Source organism: Columba livia, chromosome 13, assembly GCF_036013475.1.
Source record: "Columba livia isolate bColLiv1 breed racing homer chromosome 13, bColLiv1.pat.W.v2, whole genome shotgun sequence".
NCBI classification, from domain to species: Eukaryota; Metazoa; Chordata; class Aves; order Columbiformes; family Columbidae; genus Columba; species Columba livia.
Window position 1 is genome coordinate 19,779,922 of NC_088614.1, and position 17,252 is coordinate 19,797,173.

At 38.4% G+C, this 17,252-nt stretch overlaps 1 protein-coding gene across 4 annotated transcripts in view; it reads left to right on the plus strand.

The window, feature by feature from the left end:
• The window catches only part of WWOX (WW domain containing oxidoreductase), a 471,250-nt gene that overhangs the window by 249,689 nt on the left and 204,309 nt on the right, over positions 1 to 17,252 (plus strand). Inside the window, exon 9 of one of the 4 annotated variants that reach the window (XM_065028520.1) lies at positions 1 to 17,252. This exon is cut by the window's left edge and continues 27,309 nt beyond it; it is cut by the window's right edge and continues 90,545 nt beyond it. The exons of the other annotated variants lie outside the window; for them this stretch is intronic. The gene's annotated coding sequence lies outside the window, so the exon portion shown is untranslated. 4 annotated transcript variants of the gene reach the window in all.

Consider the following 17,252-nt stretch of genomic DNA (forward strand, 5'->3'; position numbering starts at 1 on the left):
CTGTGTAGAGAAAAAAAAAGAGAAAGATAACTCGTAATGATGTGGCTTTATTTTTGTTATTGTTCAGTACACTGTTTATAAGAGATTAATGGGGGTGGACTCAAGACTCCCCAGTGGCTGATTTGGAGTCCAACATGAAGATGTGTTAAATGCTGGGTCCTCCTTATGTTGACCTTTCAAGGGGAGGTTATTGTATCGTCTTGTAATTACTGTGACAGGGGTTTTGAAAATGACTTCAGGTTGTAGGACAGATTTATATTTGGGTTAGCCTAAGCACATTTGGGTTTAGTCTCCCTGCAGTGAGAGCTGCACATCGGAACCACAATGCGGGGTGGTGCTGGTCCAGCCCAGGGAACGGGGTGTATTGGGGCTTTAGACGCCTGCTGGGGAATGGGCTGTGCTCGTGTTGTAACTTACAGCCAAATTTTAGTCTAGGTAATTGAGGTTACTTGTGCTAAGAGTTCGCTGTCTCTAGCCTGTGAAATGAGTATTTCAGGGGAGAAAAGGCTAAAATTCTCTTTGAACTGAGAGCACTTGGGAACAATGAGACTTCTCCATAGCTGAGAGGGAAACGGGAATGGAAAAGGTAAAGAAACCCACATTGTCAAGAAAGCATGTGAGTTTGGAAACTAATTATACTCCTATTGAATCCAATAACAAGAATTCCTATTGATTTTAAAAGGAGTATGATTTGGCAACATTTCATCTCCTCAGTCTGCACTAGCTGGTGCATAATGGGCTCTTTTAAACCTATTCATTAGTTTCAGCATTTATTGGAGGACCGAGTGCTTACAGCTGGCAGAAATGGAGGAGAAGCTGTTTTATTTAGAACACCATTCAAATAAAAGAGTAAACCAGACCATCACAAATACATGCAGAACTGCAGAAAAACCTGTTATTAAGAAATTACAAGTTTTTTGCCTTCCTATTCTAACCAGCTGGTTTTGTAGCTTTGACATGCCTAGTTCGGTGTTTGTTGGGTTTGGTTTGTGTTTGTTGGGTAGTTTGTTTTGGTTTTTGGGGGGTTCTTTTATCTCGTTTTGTTTGGTTTTTGGTTTTTTTAGAGCAAGACATGGAAACGTATGAAGTCTACAGAAAAGTCTCATTTGCCGTGTCAGGTGCTGAAGGTTGGGCTTCACAGCAGTGTTAGTGTTTGCTTTGGTTCGGCTCGTATTTAGCACGTAGCTTTTAAAAGCCCTTCATGGTTGGAGAGTTTTTATTGTAAACATAAAACATTAATTTAAACATTAAAATTTTTACAGCTGCTTTTTAGTACATAAATTTTCACAGACACTCAAAGACAGTAATTTTTGGTTTAATATTTGCTTTTTCCTGACTGCTCTGAAGTTGCATAGAGAGGGGGGAAACAGAACACTGATAAAACACTTCACGTTTAGAACTTTGAGCTGTAAAAGCAACATTCTAACACGGGGGAGAATTCCTATTAAGTAAGGAATAAATATTAGTGTTGCCAAAAAAAGCAAACGTTCCTACCATTGGGATGGGGGGAAGTTTGTTTTTTCTCCCTTAAACAGTTTTTCAGCAAATTAAAAACATAAACAAAGAATAAAAAAGGAAGAAGAAAAGCAAGTCAATCTGCTCATGGACTCAGCAGCATAATGGCTGCTTTTCACCTGAGAAGCCCCTCACAACGGGGCCTCTAGAACATCTCTTTCCAAGGTCCAAGACGATAACACCAAAGAAATAATTAGAAATTCTATAGCAGTGTTAAAGTTTGGAGTTTTATGGCAGTACAGAAAACAGCTGTATAAGATTGAAAAGCAGTGACTTAGGTTCACCTGCTCTAACAGGTCGTGGTTGGGGATGAAAGGACTCTGCTTACTTCTCAGCCACGTAAATTGGAGAAGCTTCATTGATTGCAGTGGGTCTACCAGAAAGTATAAGTAGATATAGGTGCTCATTAGGTTACAGGTATTAGTCTCTGGATATAATTAATGCTGAGAATGGAAACACTTAAAGAGAAGATTCATTGTTATAAGCAGTGTTGAAAAAAGAAACATACGGTTTTACCCGACCATATGCGGCCAAACCAGAAGTAGAAAACCAGGCCACCAGCAGCACTAGAAAACCAGATGCTTTTTGTTTCTGGAAGTACTTGAGCTGGAGAGAGAACATGGTCAGGCCAGCACTGCTGGTTGGGAGAAGCATCAACCGAGAGCGCGGTGTAAATGAAATGGCTGGTGGTTGTTGCTTAGAAATGTACCCCAGACAGACTTCTGTCCCATTGCCTGTAAGAGGACAGTTTGGATTTATTGGAACAGTGGGGAACATTGGATGTGTTTTTTTTCTGGTCTTTTCTATACTTCTGGCTTTTCCTTTGATGGAATGATTTGCAGATTGGCTGATACAACCCCTACAAACCTACTAGCTAACTCTGATGAAAGTAGAGTGTTAGCACTCTAGGTCAGGAAGGATGAAGAACCTTTTAAAAGAAAAGCACTGCAATCTCCAGTAACTCCAATCAGCTGGTTTTCACTAATGTGCCTGTATTTCTTTGGCTCCTCTTCTCTAGCAGTTTAGTGGAGACACTGAGCTTTCTTGGAGCATTTGTTGGGTTTACTTGAGCAAGACCTTTTGGCTTGCAGACAGCCGGCATGTCCCTCCCTGCCAGGGACAGTTGTGTGCTGGTCAAGCTTGTGGTCTGCATGGAAAGTCTCTTTCTGCTCCTAACACCAAGAGCTTCTCTTTGTGGTTTGTGGTAGGTGAACATTTTCTGACCTCATAAACTTTTCTGCTGTATCAGTGTGGGGTTTTAACAGCTGATACACTTTGGGAAAGCTGAGGTCCCAAATAGCAGTGTCTTTGTGTGATAAGATAAAGGGCAAATTCACCCCTCTTCTACCAACTCAGCTGTTGCTTTCCTTACACTTTGGGTTTAAAATTTGTTTTACAGATAATAATTTGAAAGGCTGAGGAAACTCGTGATGATTTATACCTGAGTCAGTAGTTAAATTAAGATGTGAACAACTTTGTTTTGATATAAACCTGTAACTTCACAGAAGCTTCCCATCCACAATTATCCTGTCCAAAGAGGGCTGACTTCTCACATACCAATAAATGAGTAAACGATTAAATAAATCCTTTGGTAGGAGGAAAGAAAAATTATCCTGTGTTTTCTAATCTTGAGCTTCTTCCAGTATATTCTGTGGCAGTGGAGTTAATCCACTTACTTGGGTTGTGTTCAGTTACTACGTAAGCAATAAGTGTTTTAATAGGAAAGTAGCTTTTTTTAGTAAATAATAAAAAGTATATAAATAAATAATATAGTAAACAGTAAATCTTAATGTACTAAACTGAATTTATTAGACTTTATGATTATTTCCAGGGAAAAATAATTTAGATCACTTTCAGTGTTTTACATGTGTACTGGGTGAAAACCTGGCTTACCATGTCCGCAGCAAAACTCGTCTGGATGCAACAGAGCCAAGATATCACCTCTGGGGTTTTTGCTTTCTAGTTAGCCGGTAGAAGGTGTTCATAGCTGAGCAATATTAGTTTCTGCTCCTAAAAGTATTAGTTTTGATGGAAGCTCCTTGAACTGCATCAGTACAGAAGATCTTTGTGAGGTGTTTGGATAGAATAGAGCTTATGACTATGGTTTTCTGTTTCCTCCAAAAGAGAGTTGTTATATATAAGTAATGAATTATCATTCATGTTGACGTGAGAGAGAAAACAAGTCCCATCTGTGTTGCTCCTTGATTTAGCAGGATTCACTTCAGAGCAGGGCAAGATATTTTTCCCACTCTGCAACCCCACGACTCAAGTACATCCATGTTTCATGTTTTATCATGTTACATAAATAACCTTATCTGTACCTGCAGTATTTCTGTTAGCTACATCATTGCTGAATTTTGTAACAATATGCCCTTTGCAGTAAAATGTCACCAAAAAGTTATATACTGTAATAATTTTCATCTGTTTCATAAAGACAGACAATTTTTAAGATTCATGTTCATTTCATCATTTAAATCCAAGTCTTCCTACATTAATTTATAATGAAACCTCATGCTCCCTTCTACATTGATCACTAATTTTCTGTCTTCTTGATATGTGTTAAAATAAACTATAGATATAAAGGGCACGTTATATGCCTGACACTGTTGAGTTAAATAGAACATACTTGTGTAATTCATCCCTGTAATCTGCCCTGGCCTTTGTTTCCAAGTGAAAATCCTCGAAACCCAGTTCCCAATTGGGCTGCGTTTACCACACAGATGATTCTATTTGTTTCTTCATTTCTGTCCCAGCTACCCTGTGTAACAGGAATTTCCGAAGGCCCACAAAGCTCTTGAATGCAGGCTGCAAAACGCTTTTTGAAGTTGAATATGAAAATATTGCCCTGCAGCTGAATATTATTATGTGGCCTCCCAATCAAAATCAGTGTTGAAAAAGGACAGGATGACAATAGGTTATGAACATAGCGTGGAACTGATGCGGAGGATGTGAACTGAGGTGTTCCTTGTTTATTATCCCGCCTGACAACTCTGGGTACCAGCTGTATTTACAAACACTGAAGGTCCATCAGAGACTCACAGGGAGATCGTCTGTCCTGGAGCACTGGCTTGTACCTCTAATACGGTTAAGGATGGATTTAAGTCATGAAGCAAGATGTTCAGTGTATTTCCAGTTGTTTTCATTATCAGTGATAAACCTATTGAAGCCGACTGCCACAGTGCAGTTTTACTGGAAAAATGTCACATTTGTGAACACTCCAAATAGCGGGTGACGTTTTCCGCTCCGAGGCAGTCTAGAGGATACAGCCCTGAAATACTTGGAAGAGAAGGGAATTACGTTTGAATGTCTCCCAGTGCAAATTAGAGTGGGGAACAAGGTAAAGCTTCAGAGGTCCCCTGGTAAATTAATTTTTCCTAATTACATTTCATGGCAGGAAAAACAGATATTAGAAGTGCCTGTTGAAATAATGCAGTATTTAAATTCTGATTAATCCATAGGTCAGGCAAAAACTTTTCAATGCAGGTGTCTGGAAGGAAGGCTCTGCTTTGCAGGAAAAAGCAAAAGGAACAAACATTCAGCCTTTAAATAGGTAGAATTCTTGCAAATGCTGGTTGTAACCTGCTGGCAGAGTGAAGATCTGAATGATTTATTAACTTAGTTTTGTTGCCACCTCCTTCTTAGGGAAGCTTTCCTCTTCCCCCCCTGCCCAGAAATCCTTTGGTAAGTGCATATTAATAATTCACCAGGACAAATAATTACAGATAATATGGGTACCACAGAAATATTTATGTTCTGGTGAGGTGATAGCTCATACTACAATAGGATTAGACAGAAAGCTGTTATTTTATCCACTTTTTGCAAATAACTTCATTTTTTTAAAGCATTTTTATTTCACTGTGGGAAAATCATGTTTCCTTTCTTGAGCCACGTTTCCTTTTGCTTTTCAATACCCCACCCAAGCTTCAGGTTTGCAGAGGGGTTTCTGTGCACGTGGTGTGGTGTTTGTACACACTGTCCTTGTTACAGGGCACAAATCAGCTTCGCTACCTGGAGTTCTGAACTCTCTAAAGCTTTGTGGGATTTGCAGCTGACTTTAGTTTCCAATTCTCTGTTCACATTAATTTAGAGTCGTATACAGCAGTGATAGTATTGTAAAAGAGAACAATTATGAATGTTTCAAGCCTGTTTCTGGAAAGCATGCCTTAGTCATATGTGAGTGATTGCTCTGAATACAGAATAAACTGGATAAAATTCAATGATCTGTGTTATATATCTTAAATTTAGAAAATTGGATGCTCCTTCTCAGTCTCCTAATCTGATTAGAAGGCATTTGACTTTCCATGAGTCAGTGTAAGTTTTTGCAGCACAGATTTTGTGCAGAGTTTTTCTAGAGCCATGTTTCAAACTGCAAATCATTTTGGAAACTGCTGCATGCACTCCAGTTTACAGCACCTGTTGTTTTTTAAAGTGACGTAAGTAATGGATAAAGCAAAAGGATGAAGCAGAGGAATCCAAGAGTTCTCTGTGACCTCTGGGTGACTCCACTGATGTAAATAAGTTGCTCTGGATTTACATCATTATGGATGAGAACAGATCTGCTCGCCGGGGTGTGGGGAGGGAGCTCTGTGACTCCTTCTTGGACTCCAGGAGCAGAAAATATATGCATGGAAAAATTACAGTGATAGGTAAATATGCAGATTATTCTTCTAGGAATGGTAAAAGAACTTTACTGGTTTCAGACCTGAGGACAACTTTTTTTTCTATAACTTAAGCGTATGGTGTTTGAAAAAAGGGATCTCAAGAGCTCTGAAGGATGGAGATTAATGACCTAATTAAATAGACATGGTTGGTGTACTTAAGGATCACCTCCCTGCCCCCATCCAATAGAGGAGATGCTCTGAAATTATGATAGGATGCTGCCTTTTTGTCAGCAAGGCACTGTTATACAAACTGGCATCACCTAACAAGGGCAAAATACTTTGCAGTGCCCAAGTGCCCCTCTCAAGCACCTGTTGTATGAGAAGAGGGGGAAGGACTTGGTTTCCCAGTTGGGACTGAAGAACAGGGATTTTACACAACCCTTGGAAACAGTTGATAAAGGTGCTCCTAGAAAAAGGTCACGGCATATTACCGATGTTCACCTGTCTTTGTAGAACAGCTGCCTTCCGCTGCCTTGGCTGTTATTTGTTTGCCACTAGTGGAATATGCGTACACTTTATGAAGAAGATAGGGCAGGAAAAAAATCCGTGTATTTGTATTTACCCCCAAAATTGAAACTCCTCACAGAATCCCATCTTGAAATACATCTTTCTTCATACTGAACAGTTTTGAATATGTAAACAGGGAAAGCTTTCTGACCCATATAAACTAGGAATTATATTTCAAAGATATTCAAATAATACCTCAAACTGCCATCCATCTGCCCTTATTAATGAGTGAACAGCCCCAAAATTATTTTAACTTCTGAGTATTTGAATAAATTGCTAAGCAGTTAAGATTATCTCCCATGTAGAGTACGGTGGCTTATTTTCCATTTGATAATAAATGGAAGTGATTTAATCATAATCAGTAAATGACCTGCAAAATTTCATTTTGGAGTGGAGCTTTTTTAACCTATTGAAATGTGGAAGTACATTTAAGTAGGTAAACCTTTCCTCCTCATTTAAGGCTGCCTGAATGGGCTGAAATCTTGCTTCGCCGAGTCTCAGTTTAGAGATCTATTGACATCTCAGTTCTAAAACTACTTTAAAATGTGGGTTTTAATGTAAACAGTAAAAAAAGCCTTAGAAGTAGAAGCGTACACACAGTTCTTAATCTGCTGATCCCGGAGCTGGTACCCTGGGGGCACACTTCAGGGAGCAAAAATCAAGGAAAACCTCTGATTTGTTCTGCAACATGAACACGCTTGTTACAGGCTTACGCTTGCTTATGCCGAATAAAGCGGGATGAAGGACATGAGGCGGGAGCGCGGGTAGCGTGGCACCTACACAAATACCTGTTCTCAGGAGTGAGTAATTGTACCTGTCCGTTTCATTTAATCTGGAGTTTCTTGCTGTGGTGTAATGGCCGGAGAGGACCCGAGACGTACCGTAACCTGCTGTCAGAGTGAGAATTGTCAGATTGGGTGGTAAAGTGGCATTTCTTGTTTGCTCTCGTGCAATAGCAGCGTACGCAGCCCTCGGTGCTGCGGGACACAGGGTTCCTAACCGGGAACATTCGTGTTCCTTATTTTAGTGAGTTTTATGGTTCATAAGGGAGAGACAGAACTGGCCAGTGATCTCCAGATATTTTCCATCCAGTTCTCCATCTTTGTCATATGTTTGAGCTTTGTTTTTCAGCATTTCTCTGTTTCTTCCCATCTGTTATTCCAAAAAGACCCTGAAGCTGTGTGTAGGGAATACATTCTAATAAAGATGCACGGTTATATTCGGGTCTCTGAACTGCAAGAGCTTCGTGTAAGAGTTGAGAGACATTAAATGAATTGTTCTTGTTTTCTGGCACTCTGGTACTTTCCTTCAGCCCAGCCCAGTACGTGTAGTTATTTTAATAAAACATGATTGCAGCTTTTCAGCCTTTTGACTAACGTGAAGTGTCGTATCAGCTCAACAGCTGATGCATCTTCAGTCTGAAAAATATATCGTGCGGGGGGGGAAATTGATTCAGATTTTAATGGGTCTTTTGCATCTCCGAGTTCTGTTCCCTTGCGATCTTATTTTACACTGTTTTATTTGGGTGGAATCGTTCCACGTAGTTTGGTGATTTAATCACCTAGTTTCTCTTAATTAAGACAGCATCTTCACTAATTTGGTAGCTTATGAATTCTAAATCAGAACAGGCTAGGCAGACAGTCTTTTTGTTATCCTTATCAATAACACGATACTTAAGCTTTTGTGGGATGTGTAGGATTTTCCCTTCCCCTCTGTCAGCGCTCCATATGGTAACATCTCAGTGTGTTTCTCGGGCAGAGGCTGGTGTTGCTCACCAGCCTGGTCCCTTCAGGTGCTGGTCTCCATCTGTGGATTAATTCGCCTCCATCATTCTTACCACTGATACTGGAAGCAGCTGTTGCCTTTTCCATCGCGGCAGGCGGGTCAGGAGATGACCTTAATGAATGAGCAAGCGAGAACGTTGATCTGCCGGGCTGGCTGGCTGCCGGCTGTTCGCTGTACCCCCAAAGTATAAACTGACCCGTTCTGCCTCATATTTTGTCCCGATAAAGGGTAGGTGGGTGGTTTTGGGTGGGTGGTTTTTTATTTTGTTTTTCGCATTGTAATGGTTGCAGTACAAGTAATAAATGACCACCACCGGTAGAAAGTTGATCATGTTTGTGAATACACGCTAGTGCAATTCCAATAACAATTATGTTCAAACTCTCCTCTTTGTCTTGTTTAAATTACATTTTTTTTGTGAACAAACATTATCCAAGTGTGACTTAAGTTATTTTTTACCTAGAAAAAAAAATCAAAACAATTTTAAGTTTGAACATGTCTTTTCACTCTAAAATAGATTAAAGATGTTGCTGGGTGGAATACATCCTTTTTTGCTGCCCTACAAAATCTACAGTCAAATATTGAATTTATCACTCTGTTCTTACTTGGGAAAAACTGCTGTGAAATGGAAATTCTGACTGTTTGAGGATCTGATCCTTCTCGTGTTTTATGGCAAAAGAGGTTCCTTGGTAACCTGCTCTCCTGGCCACGAGGACGCTCTGCTGACCATGTCGTGACAAATGCCGCAATATTCAACAGGATGGCAGAACCTGAACTTAGTTTGTACCTGGAAAATATTTGAGTATTCTTGCTTAGTGAAGCATCTGACACCATCTGACCTGAGAAAATGTCTCATGGAATATTTGTGTAGACAGGCTATGGTATTCTTAATAGTAATGTGTATGACGGGTTTGCTTGTTTTTGTTTTCAGTGCAGTTTAGCAAAAATATTAATTGATCAGTAGGAAAACCAAAGGCTGTTCACCAGCCAAAGACATTCTAGTGTTGTCAGTCAATCTGCCTCACTTCTATTTAATCTGGAGCAATTGTTCTAGATCTGGTCAGGCTTTAATGAGTTGTTCTACATCACTGAAACACGATGCAGGAAGTTTTTGGGGAATAAGATCCAAAGACTGGATGCAGAAGTTGCACAAATTCAACTGGGAAATAGGACAAAAATTTAGAGTAGGGAGGGTACTAACTCTTTGAAAAAAAGTTATTTGTGGCAATGTGTTACATTTTCCATTAATTGAACCTTTAAATTAACATTTCTGTATGAAATGAAATAAAATCAGTCCCAAGGAGGGGGGAAAAAACAAATCCTCAATTTAATGTAGGAATTATGACTTGAAATTCAGCGTGTTTGGTTGGCTGTACATAATGACCCCTTCTGAAAAATAAATCCATCATTAATAGGCTTTTTGATATCTTAACTGTAAAAAACTAAATTTAAAGTAATATACATACAATGAAGATTTCTATCGGTTTTTGTTTTCTGAGTAACCCGGGCAAACAGCACACGGCACCGACTCCAGGAGTGCGTGTAAAGGGACTAATGGAAATTCAGATGCATTGAAATGTAGACTGTGATCCAGAAGAAAATAAATCCTAGTTCTTTGTGCTTCACAAATGGCGTTTTTTTAACTTTAAAGGGGTACTGAGCTTGCCTACCTGCACTTGGGGTAAATAACACAGGGCAGATGGGTGGGGAGAAGGGGGATGTGAAAATAGAGCAACAGAGCCTGTAGTGGAACTGGAAAACAAATCAGAAGATAAATGATGATTAAGGTGCAACATTGCATTATGCACTAATTCTGTAGGATTTAGCACACAAATAATGTGATTTTCTGATATTAAAGCAATGTGATCTCTCGCTAGATTCTTTGTATAATTAAAATACATTTTTAAGGGGGATATCCCTTTTGCAGCACTGTACTGGTTCTGGCACTGCGAGTTTATCTTTAAATTTATATAGATTTAGAGATACATATTTAAATTTCTGTACCTCTTAGGGGTAAATAAATATATTACAATAAGCTATGGGTTGTATACTACAGTATAACAATGATAAATGATGTTGTGTGTAATTTTTCTACTATTAACATAAAGTAATATAAACTGAAGGACACTAGTCTATTGAGAGAGTTAGTAGCTAATGTTCCATATCAGATGTGGACAATGTCAGGACTGAATACAGATTAGGCAGTGTCCTTTTCTCCCCAGGGGAATTAAACTTTGAGACACCACTGGCTGCCAATGGTTTTACTGTATTTTGTTGGTGCCTGTGGTGCCTTTCTTGGTCTATTAATTCAGAAGCTGTAAATGACAATGTGAGCAAAAAAGCTTTTCCAGTGGGATGCATTTCATTTATGTATTCTTGTAGCTACAATACCTTTTCAATCCATTTTGCCACAATAACTCTTTAAAAAAATATTGGCTAGATTGTCTGTACTTTTGCATGAACCTCATCAGGATATTTCTGTTTGTTTAGTTATTTTTTTCATATTTGGAGAAGACAAAGGGATATGTGAGGTAGACTTAGAATAATCTGGGAACTTTAATGGATTTTCCCTATCCCCTCATTTTCGTGATTTATTTGTAGAATATGGCATTGTATTGTGAAACACCAAGGGAACTCTGGAAATATACACACACTCTCAAATATACACCACGTTTAATTAGAAAATACCTGGTTTAAACCTCATTAGAATGTATTAAATTTTAGAAGTGTTCATGCACATACTTCAGTGGCTGCATGTTTACATGTGTTCCTAATCAATAATATGGTGTGAAAGCAAGATCTGGTTCTAAGAGTTTTCTCACTGAAAACCATTTACTTTCTGAGAATATTATTGCTACCAGACTAACAGATTAGGCCATCAGTAACTGTGGGGAAGGAGTGTGGGACGTGCAGAAATTTGCACAGGTGAAAATAGGAATATTGGGAATAGTTTTGGAAATAGGTCTTGTCCAGCAGGAGCTGTAATGTGATTGGATATCACATTTATTATGCAGAAAGCATGATGATGAAATCAGTAAAATCTGCATACGAACTAGATTTTATTGACATTTGAAATCTTATTACAACTAAACTTGTCTACATAGCTTGTTTGTAAAAATTGTCTTTTACAACACCACATGTTTCATTTTGCTTTGAAAAAAGAAGTGTGATCTTGTTACCATTTCATGGTTATCAAGGGAATACTATCTCAAGTATTCTTCATCCTCCCTCCCCAAATCCTAAATTTCTATGAAGCAGAAGCCCAGGTTTCCTCTATTGACATACACATTGTTATTCTTCGGGTGGTCTTTGGTATGATACGTTTGTCATGGTTCATAAATTTTATTGTTGCACTAAAAACAGGGTTAGAATATCCTCGATGCAATTATAAAAATGTATTGAATCTGAGAAGGATAAAAATATGGTGCAAGATGAGCTTTTAATGATTGTATAAATGTTCACTGTTCCATGGAAAAAAATGGAGCTTTTTGATATAGGCATAATAGTGAAATGTAAGTGGAGGGGCAAATTTTTTGTTTTCAGCATAGAAATGTTGTTTTAATATCGGCTTGGAAAGCTGTAGGTGTTAAGGCTTTGCGAAGGAGACAAACTCATGCCCTCCCCTTTCCTTTCCAATGATATGAGTATATATCCCTTTTCCCTGTTTGAGATGGTGGAAGTCATCTGGAATAATGTGTTGCACTTTGCTTGTTCCTTAGTTTGGTATATACGGGAAATAAATGCTATTGTGAACTAGACTGCACAATCCAAATTAGCATCCTTGGGAAGATGCAGCAGCGGACAGCTGCGATTGAAATGATTTGCTGTTCTGTGCTTTACTTTCTCTGCTAAATGGTGTGCACCAGTATCCGAAGTCCTCTTGACAATACTTAACATGAGAGGAAGGGAAACTGAAAACAGCGCTATGAAAAATGGAAATGCTTGGTCTGACCTGACTATGATGATTTTGGAAGGTGTTTTATGTGATGATAGAGTTGCAGAGGAGATCTATCCTCACTAATACATAGTGCAAGAGACTCTTCTATTATATGTAATGACATACACAACTCTGTAGTACATTATTCATTCAAGGCCTTTTTTGAAAAGGTCTTATGTCCTATATAAAACAGGCCATTATGTGATGCATACGCAAAAGAGGATGGATGTGACATTCCTCTCAAACTATACAAACGCTTTTATCAGGCACTACCAAATATATATTATGCATTATTTTTGCCAGTAAAAGAATTGGAATTTAAAATTTAAAGCACACTAAGTGTATGGTATCTTAAAACATGCATGTTTGCAAAATTTAAGAGGTTTAATGTGAACATATACACTGCCATAATCTATTTGGAAAGATTTAGCAACATCATGAAATATTTTTCTTTCAATTAAGTTTTCATTTCTTTTCTTACTGTGTATTTGAGTTCCTTTTGTTAACACTTCTGTATTTGCTGCTACGTATTCTATCCACTTGTTCTCAGTGTAGTAGTATCTCCATAGTGAATTCTGTTGCTGGTGATATAGTGTTCTCATCCTTTTGCATTTAAACATCAATTACCTGAATATAACGCTTGTCAGTAATACTGAGTAAAGAGGAGCTGAATATATTCCCAGTAAGTTATACTAAACATACGGGTAAAAGTACTTTATGTGCTCTATGTAATGATGTTAGAAGACTGGAACATAGGAATACTCGTGTTGCATCAGATGTGTCTGTGATTTGGAGGTGTTTCTTTGTTGGCATTAAACCAAATGACATCAAGCCAAACAAAGCCTTGCATTTCCTATTTCCAACTTTTCCTCAGTGCTATTCCTTGCATAAGTAGTGATGCATGAGAAAATAACATGAAATATCACAGGATCATAGTACTTTATGGGTAGGTAATTACAAGAAAAAGAGGCATGTGAAGTGTGCATATATAGCATGTGGAGAACTTGTGATAAAATGGAAGGCTTGATTGGTGAAAGGTAACAGACTTTACAATGTGTGAAACTGTAAATGCGTTTTCGGATTATCCTAAATAAGGACTAATAAATCATTGGTGCTGTGCCCCCTCATCCGCTGTTCTTCCATGTTGCTCCTTGTAGGCGTTTTCTTCTGGGACTTCTCCTCCAGTATTTAAAAACCTTACGGTACTGTTCTTCACCACCCTGCCTGTAAAGCCTGACTGCCTTCCTAACATGGGCTCAGCTACAGGCTTCCAGAGAAAAGAAAGAGCTTTAGTTATAAATGCAAAAGTTCTTTGTTGGGAACTCTTTCCTGGTTTTAGAAGCCCTAATAGTACCTTTATTGCTTGATTTTGAAAGAACAGAGATGCCGGGATAAGATAATGCTTACATCCTTACATCCTTACATGCAGAGATGCTTACATCTGTAGTTTTCAATCCAAGATTCAGTGCAGGTGAAGCAATAGGATTCACAATCTGTGAGAATGTTAGTAGCAAACAATAACAACAAACCCCAAAACCAATTTAAACGTGAAGCAGAAAAACTAAGAAGCATGTGGCTTATGTAGAGGTTAGTGAAATGTATTCCAGCATACACTTGATGAGACGGAGCTACAGAAAGTTCTTGATGAGCCCTATAGCGGCAGGTGGGGGCTCCAGGCTCTCAGCATCATGGGTGCAGAGGTGACAGAGAACTCTTTTTGTGGTCTATAAAAATGGTCACTAAGGGCTCACAAAATTATCATTGCCTCAGCAGTGCTAAGCACCCTTTAACCCTGGTTTCGTTGTGACTTGAACATATTTAGCAAAATATTAGCTACTTTTCCAGAGCAGGACTTAAAACTTCCAGCGCTAAGTGGCTGCCAAATAAAGTTACTGCACCATTCCCTACTACCAGTGTAGCTGCACAGTTAATTGAGCTACATTACATTGATTTCTGTGTGTTTATCTGTGTTGTCAAGGTATTTACATAAGTAATACACATCTTTGTTAAAGGCTTAATGCAGAACTGACAGAATTCTCAGCCCCTCCTCTATGTATTTTCTACCGAACGAGTTGCTCCCTCAATAATAAATCCAGAGGGCTGACAGTGTCTAAGTCTGCTGCTCCTTTGCCCTCAATTTCAGTGAGATGGGCCATTGAAAACTCATTACAAGCTGTTTAGACTCTGACTTTGACTTTTGCTCAGCAGTGAACAAAATTAACAGCTCTTGGAGGTAGCAAAAAAGGCACCGAGCCAAAAAAAAAATTGAAATGATGAGAAAAGACATTCAATATTATCTCTATTAGTCATGCAAACAAGCTTAAGCCCAAAGTACATGTGTTCTGCACATGGCTGGAATTGTGTAGCCTTTGTTGCTGTCATCCTTTCTCCCACCTTTTAATACCACGTACAGAGGTTCAGCTGCGTGGCAAACGGACACCCTAGAATTTGCTTGCATGTCAAGCAACAACCTCTGAGTGTAGCAGAATTGCTTCATAAATTTAACTATCATTCTCAAAATTCTGTGTTTTTTCTAATTTACTGCTTGATAGTTTTTTATGTGATAATTTTAAAATGCTATTTATAGCAAAAGTTACCTTGGTAGGTAGATTCATAGGGATAAAAAGTCTGTGTATATCTGTCTATGGGTATATCATCAATACTAAAATTGCTTTTAAAAACAAGTTATTTGTTTGCATTCAAAACAAATCATTTGGCTCCTTTCTGATGGTGAAAATTAAATGCTTTTAGAATGTGAATGACAAAAGCGTTTGATATGTACCTTATAGCGGCAGTCCACTTCTTTCTTTCATTCATAAGCAAGTGACAGGATTATTTTGCATAACAAGCATGGACTCTGGTGATGATCACATTAATTGGTAATCATTTATGGCTTGTTGTTCTAGTGTTTTGCCCTGATCTCAATTTGTTCTTTCTTTTTGATCCGATGTTCTTTTGTGAGAAATTGGAAGAATGAGGTGGTAGCCAAGTAATGTTTGAAACGGGTGCAGTGAAACCTTTGGGAAAGAAGTCAGTCAAACAATTCATGAAACAAAGTTCTCTGTAGCTGCTGCAAAGCTGAGAGTTGAGAGAAAGGGGTTATACACACTAGGAACCAGTGAAAATTAATGGGTACTTTATGTACCAAGTTAAGGTTCACTCACATGCTACATTTGCTTTCAATGAAGTTGCTCTGCTCCCAGTTTTCCAGATTGTGTGACTAAAGTAGCACCTGGTCAAGTGCGTTTTCTAGGGGCAGGCAGAAAATCAGCTATTAGATAGACAGTTGGAATTTGAAACCTTCCAAGTGTCCAGTGTTGTTGTTCTGATCCCGAACCCACAGCCAGTCTGACCTTCACGTCAGAAAAGGTGAAAAATAGATAAAATAATGGTTTTTTTCTGCTTATCAGTCATTATTTTGCTTAGTCCGGTCTCTCACTGCTGAATCCACTGATAACTACACGTACTTGAATTCCAGTGTAATCACAACTCCCAGCATCCATTTTGATTGTGCTGCTGAATATTGTTATATATTTTTATTATTATTAAATACTAGTGATTGCTTCATCTTATTTGCCTTCCAGAAATGTACTTGAACTTACTTCAAAACCGCAGCCCTTTGTTCTGAAAAGTCCCCACCTCACAAATACTCATTGCGTTCTCCCTTATATCCAGTAGTGGATACGATAAAGAGTTGTAAGTGAAAAAATAGATGTGTGAGTTACTGTAAAGTGAAGTCTAAATATTTCAAATATTATTCCAGCTTTATATGGCAGTATTTGTGTATACACGTATAGTATATGTATTATATATATCTTTTTCATTAGTTTGCTTGCTTTTTTTCTATGAATCACAAGGAGCACAGAACCGGTGAAGGTCAGGTAGGAAACAAATTAGTGGCGTTTTATCCCACAATGTCAAAATACTTAAAGGTGTTTACAGTGCCCACTGACACACAATGAGTTTAAGACTGGCAGACTGAAGCAGAAATAAAACTATTCTTGTTCTTCTAAACCAGAACAGGGCCCTTGGTGGTTTATGGTTGTTTTAAGGTCCATTAATCCTTGAATCATGAGGCTGTGTAAAAAATGACAGCTTTAACATTCAGTCCCTGGGTTTATTTAAAATGTTTTTACTTCAACACTGTTTCTAATTAATAACAGTGACTATATGACCTGATTTAAATGTATCAAATACATAGGGCTATGGATTCACATGCCTTCATAGGACATTCTATCAGTTACAGCAGCAATGTGCAGCCTGAACTGAATGGTGCCAAGTCTTCGCAGGGAAGAGCGTATCCTACCAGAGACAACCAGACACTGGACTTCAGTGTCTTTTACCCTTCCTATTTATGGATCTATTTAGGGGTCGGGGTAGAGGGAATATTGTTTTGAAGCCAGATGACGGAACAATTATAGAAGTGTGTGTGTGTGCTCATACAGCACATGTTCATGCTCAAGTGTTCTACCAGCACTTTCCTTTCAAGTCCGTTGCTGATCCCTGAAATGTAAGTCCCTGGAAGAAAATATCTAGAAAAGCATCACGTAAGATAATGAACTGAAAACTAAACTGAATTGGCTGATTTTACAGAACATGGCAAATGTGTTCTTGTAATATAAACTGTAATCCGATAGGAATACTTTTGACAAAACTTCAGCAAAAGGGCATGTTATAATATCAGGATACACATTACTGGAATCCACTGGCTTCACCTTGACCCATGATCGGAAACAACAGAACAACACTGATAAAGTTTTAGGTCTATCTATTTATCATTAATTCTCAAAAATACCAACTGATATGTTGAAAGACAAAACTTTTCTGTTCACCAGAGTAATTCTGTCTCT